The 5,785-nt window shown below is 35.3% G+C and overlaps 1 pseudogene; it reads left to right on the top strand.

Annotated features, from left to right (window-relative positions):
* Positions 1 to 1,485: 1,485 nt before the first annotated feature.
* LOC139841842 (uncharacterized) lies at positions 1,486 to 5,550 on the top strand (annotated as a pseudogene).
* The last annotated feature ends 235 nt before the right edge of the window (positions 5,551 to 5,785 follow it).

Here is a 5,785-nt window from a genome sequence, read left to right as displayed (position 1 = left end):
AAAGACTGGGCAAGTTTTAGCTAGCATATGCATGAGACATAAATCATATGGGCCCAAACTGGAGCGGAGTGGTACTAGAGTGTTTACCGACAACCACGACGACATATCATATATATGGTATATCATAAACCCTAGCTTAATTCAAAGTAGTTCACTTTATATTTGTTCTCTTTGAATTCATTGAGATTTTGTTATATGAGAAAATTTAAGACAAAAGATGTGAGATAAATGACATAAGTCTAAAATTTTGCAAATTTTCAGTTAAAATGGCAACTGAAAGCCCTATTAGAACTATGGATTCAAGCGAAAAATGGGCATCACATGCGACATTTGAGGAGCTGGGATTAGTGGTAAAGGGCCACATAAGATTGTTATACAAATAGAGGATGCCAAGTAAGCATTATTGCATCACCTAAAAGTTCCTTTTTTATAAGATTAGGTACTTGAAATTATCTATTAGGTACCAAAACATGCCGTTTTTACCTGAAACGTGTTGTTTTTGACCCGAAACATGCTGTTTTTGACCCGAAACATGCTGTTTTGACCTATCAGATGTTGTTTTGACCCGAAACGTGCTGTATTTGAACCCGAAACATGCTGTTTTTGACCCATTAGATGTTGTTTAGATCCCAAACATGTTGTATTTGACGAAAAACATGCTATTTTTACCCGAAACATGTTGTTTTTGACCCGAAACATGCTATTTTTTTACCGAAAACACGCTGTTTTTGTCCCGAAACATGCATTTTTACCCTATACATGTTGTTTTTACCCATAAGATATTGTTGTGAATTAAAACATGCTGTTGTAAAAAATGACAAGGATTAAGTTTGCAGCCATAAGTTTTTGAAATTGTTGTTCAGAATGATGAGGATTCTCAAGGGGCTGAAGACATTATGATGAAATCTGATGATGTTGTAGTTTCTACTTTCTACGCATAATAAAGATGATACGAGTTGTATGTGATGTGAGATCTAAATAATATTCTTGCCATTTTTTGAATGTTGATGTGATAATATGTGTTCAAATAGCTTTGACTAATAGAGGAATCGAATGGTGAACTGGAAATGTATGTTCATCAGGGCATTCTTTTACGTGCATTGCTTTTGTGTAATATATGACATAATTTTCATGATTTTTTTGTCAATCGAAATATGGAATTTTAATTATTTTATCTTATAATGTTTATTTATCAATAGTCGTTTAAATAAACCCGTGATTTCACGGGTCTTTTCACTAGTATTCAGTTTATAAGACTAGAATGCTAGTAAAGCTGGTTGTGGTAATTCATTCTGTTAGTTTATGATATAACTTTCATCTTGTAACTTAATATACGGGAGAATAGTTATATGTTAGATTAATGATTAGGTACATGTTACAGTAAGAATTTATATATGCGTAATAAAAGATGGTATCTCATTTGTTGTTTTTTTGATTTCTTTTTAATTGAAACTTATGTTTTTCAACATTTCTCTTTTGATATAGCATATGGAGTTGATTGAATCAATAGATGATATCGAGATACAAAATCCTTCAGCAGAATATTTCTCAGCTGCAGACCTAAAATGGGTCAAATTTGGCACCACCGAACATCATGATGATGTGGCCCTAATTCCTTATTCAAGAGTAGAAGATTTCAGAAATGGAGAAAGTTGTAATGTAGAATCTCCAACCCAGTTCCAGATTAGGACAGGATGGAAAAGGAAACGTGAGAAAGACAGCGTGCAGGAGTACAAAAACAATGAATATCTGGAATACAGGCAGTAAGTTATGTGAAAATAACAAAATAATTAGTGTTGTAAAACTCCGTTAACTCGACCGAGTTCCCGGTGGACAACTCGGTCAATTACGCGGTCAAGGACTGAGTTACTCGGTCAACAGCCGAGTTTCTCGGCCAACTCGGGGAGTTCACGGTAACTTGGTCAAAAACTCGGCAACTCGGTCAAAAAATTGTTCAAACACTCGTTCAAAAACTAGTCAAGTTAGTCAAAAGTCTATTATTATAATTTATATTAAAACATATATATTTTTATTAAAAATCCAAAAGTCAATGTAACTCAACATACGACATCTGAGTTCTTTCCGAGTCAAAAATTTCTTACCGAGTTCTCCCTGAGTTCCGAGTTCTCCAACCTTGATTAAATATCACAATCTTTATTTCAAAATTTATTTGACAATGGATATAGTATTCTAAGCATGGAAATAGTAATTAATACTCTCTATTTTAAATATAAGAATACAGTTGTTGCCTTTGTAATTTTCTCTACGTAACGCTACTCTAATATTATGTTTATTGTTTTTTATGTATGTTTTCATAAAAGGTACTGGTGTTCGTTTGGTCCTGAAGATTATGGAGAAAGTGGAATCATATTGCCTAGCCAAAAGTTTCGACTGAACACTGGAAGTAGTGCACCTAGGCCACAGTCAATGCGAGGTTGCCAGTGTCATTGGGTTGTCAAACGTCTATACGCTCGTCCGTCTCTTGTACTTTTGGTATACAACGAAAATGACAGGCGACATGTGAATAAATCTGGATATATTTGCCATGGCCCACTTGACCGTGATGCTATTGGGCCCGGAGCCAAAAAGATTCCATACGTAGGAAACGAGATTCAACAACAAACAATGTCAATGATTTATCTTGGTATCCCTGAAGAAAATGTTCTAGAAAAGCATATAGAAGGGATTATTGTGGGTCCGATGCGAAAGTGAACGCGCTCGCTTCTCAATACGTTCATAAACTTGGGATGATAATTAAGAAGTCTACACAAGAATTGGATTTGGATGATCAAGAAAGTATACGAATATGGGCTGACCGGAATAAGAAATCTATTTTTTATCATCAAAAGTCTTCTGAAGATGAACCTTTTATTCTTGGTATTCAAACTGAGTGGCAGTTACAGCAGATGATTCAGTTTGGACATCGCAGTCTTATAGCAATCGACTCAACTTTTGGAATCAAGAGACTAAAGGTAGCAGTCTTTTTGATTTTTTTTTTTTTTTAAAGAAACGTATACTTCAGTTGGGAATATTTTAATATTGACCCGATTATTTATGAATGGGTCGGTTTTGATTGTAGTCTCAAACTGGATAGATTAACTCAGTTAGCTAAAAAGTCACCCCCCGGGGCTATTTTATGATGCATACCCCATGTCTAGCTGATTTTTAACTATAGTTATGATTAGTGTTTATTAAGCATGATAATACTATTCAATCATGGTAAAATGGTAAGATCAGGTGGGTTAACGTGTCAAAATGGGTACATTTTGGAAGATTAACTCAGTTAGCTAAAAAGTCACCCCCCCCCCGGGGCTATTTTATGATGCATACCCCATGTCTAGCTGATTTTTAACTATAGTTGTGATTAGTGTTTATTAAGCATGATAATACTATTCAATCATGGTAAAATGGTAAGATCAGGTGGGTTAACGTGTCAAAATGGGTACATTTTGGAAGATTGTACTTTTCTAAAAAGTTTATATCTTTGATGAATGATTAAATACACCTTTGTCAACTTTTTACCCATTTGTACTCAGATGTACGCAGCCTAACCGGGTTATCCTGTGACCGTTTACTCATTAGTAAATGGGTTTTAATTCACAAGTCTGCTGCCTAAGACCATGCCAGCTTGCTTTTTTTCACAATATTGTTGTAATGTATATTTTTTTCTTTTCTCTTTTTTGATGGTGTGCAGTATCCTCTGTGCACAGTTTTAGTGTTTGATTCGAGACAACACGCACTCCCTGTAGCTTGGGTCATTACCCGAAGTGTTGCTAAATCTTATATGTGTAAATGGATGAAAGCCCTAGTTGGCCGTGTTCATTCTGTGGACCCTACATGGAAGGCCACTGGCTTTCTTATTGACGATGCAGCTGCCGAGACTGATCCTATAAGGTATATTTATATTTATTATATATGTTAATTATTCATCAAAGTTAGTTCTTCTTTGGTTCTTTTTTACTTTTTTTTCTACCTTTTTAGGTTTACGTTGAGTTTGTTAGGTCTTGAGAGTATTAATGCATGTCTTAAGTTCTTATTGACAGTCCTAAGGGTCGGGCTATCATTTTCCTTTATTATTTATGTTATCACTATCATTATCATTATCATGGAGTACTATTTATTTATTTATTTATTTATTTGTTGTTAATGAGATGATTTGATATTCTTCTATTTTTTTTATTATTATTACGGACTACTATTTATTTATGGATTTTGCTAACGAGTTAACATGCACTGAATCATTGTAAATAATGGTTACCAGTCACTTTCAAAATGGCAGCAGGATGTACAACAATTTAAAACATGTTAACGACAGTCCTAAGGGCTGTCGTTAGCAAAATCCTTTATTTATTATTTGTTGTTCATGAGACAATTTTGATGTACTTGCATTTCCTTCTAGGGAGACATTTACTTTCCCTATACTATTCTCCGTGTGGTGCATTCGACGGTCATGGCTTAGACATATCGTCAAGAAATGTAGGAACGTTGAAGTTCAAAGAGAAACTTTTAAACGTTTAGGAGACATAGTTTACAACATATGGGGTGGAGTTGATCCCTTTCTGTTGTTAGAAAAGTTCAGTCAAGATTTTGTTGACCAAACCGACTTCATGCAATATTTTACCGCTTCATGGGTTCCTAAGATAGGTATCTATCTTCATCGTTTTTCTTTCTTTTTATATTTACCAATTTTTTAAATCCATTTTTAATTCATGAATAATAATTTGTTATTAAGAAATGTGGTTAACAATAATGAAAACTCTACCACTTGCAAGTCAAGAAGCATCTGGTGCGATCGAAGCTTATCACGTGAAGTTAAAGCTTAAAATTTTGACGACTCGCATCTCGGTGCACTTCAAAGAGTCGATTGGTTGGTTCACAAGCTAACAACCGAGTTACACTCGAGTTACTGGCTCGATCGATACTCTGACGAAACTGATTCTTTTCAAATCGTGAAACAAGAATACATCAATTCTACATCATGGTACCGTGCGTTATAAATTCCCGACACCGATGTTACATTAGACACCACAAACAACTCCTTCGCTAAAGTCGTGAGCCAGAACGATATAAACGAATCGCATTTAGTATGGAATCCTAGTTCGGAGTTCGCGTTTTGCGATTGCGAATGGTCGTTACGTGGGAATCTATGCAAGCATGTGGTCAAAGTCAACATGATATGTGAGAATCATCCGGCTTATCAAAGTTCGATCTCGTTTCAGTCGTATCAAGAGATACTTACAAACATGTTGAAAAAACCACATGATGATTCACTTGAACTTGATCTGTCAACAGCTTGTATGCATGACATGTTGGTGGACCTGAAACGATCCTACAGATCAAATTCAGAAGCTTGTTGAATTAAACAGGTCAACTGATATTAGTACTGTCGTTCATAATCTTCCATTGAAATGGTGTGATAAGAAAAACATGACATTATCAAGCAGACCTGCAACTGCAAGGCTTTCTGCAGGACCAGTTTCTACTACGAATCGTAATATTGTTGCGTATAATAGGAATCGTAAGAGGAAGAGATTGTCATCTATAAGGTAACAGAATTTAACCAAAATTAAGTTGATAAGGTAACACATTTTGTGCGTGTTTTCTAAATACCAAAGCTTGATAACAAGAAAATCCCTTTTCTTGGTTGATAAGGTAAACACGTTTTTGGTTTCAAAAAAATGGATTGCAAAAACTGGCTCGCACGGGCCTGGAATTTCAGAGCTACATTCGTGTCTGCAGGTCGCACGGGCACGCATTGGATCAGAGAAATCCAAGCCCAAATCCC

The sequence above is a fragment of the Rutidosis leptorrhynchoides genome, chromosome 4 (genome assembly GCF_046630445.1).
Source record: "Rutidosis leptorrhynchoides isolate AG116_Rl617_1_P2 chromosome 4, CSIRO_AGI_Rlap_v1, whole genome shotgun sequence".
NCBI classification, from domain to species: Eukaryota; Viridiplantae; Streptophyta; class Magnoliopsida; order Asterales; family Asteraceae; genus Rutidosis; species Rutidosis leptorrhynchoides.
Note: the sequence above shows the minus strand (reverse complement) of the source record. Positions and strands in the feature narration are given on the sequence as shown.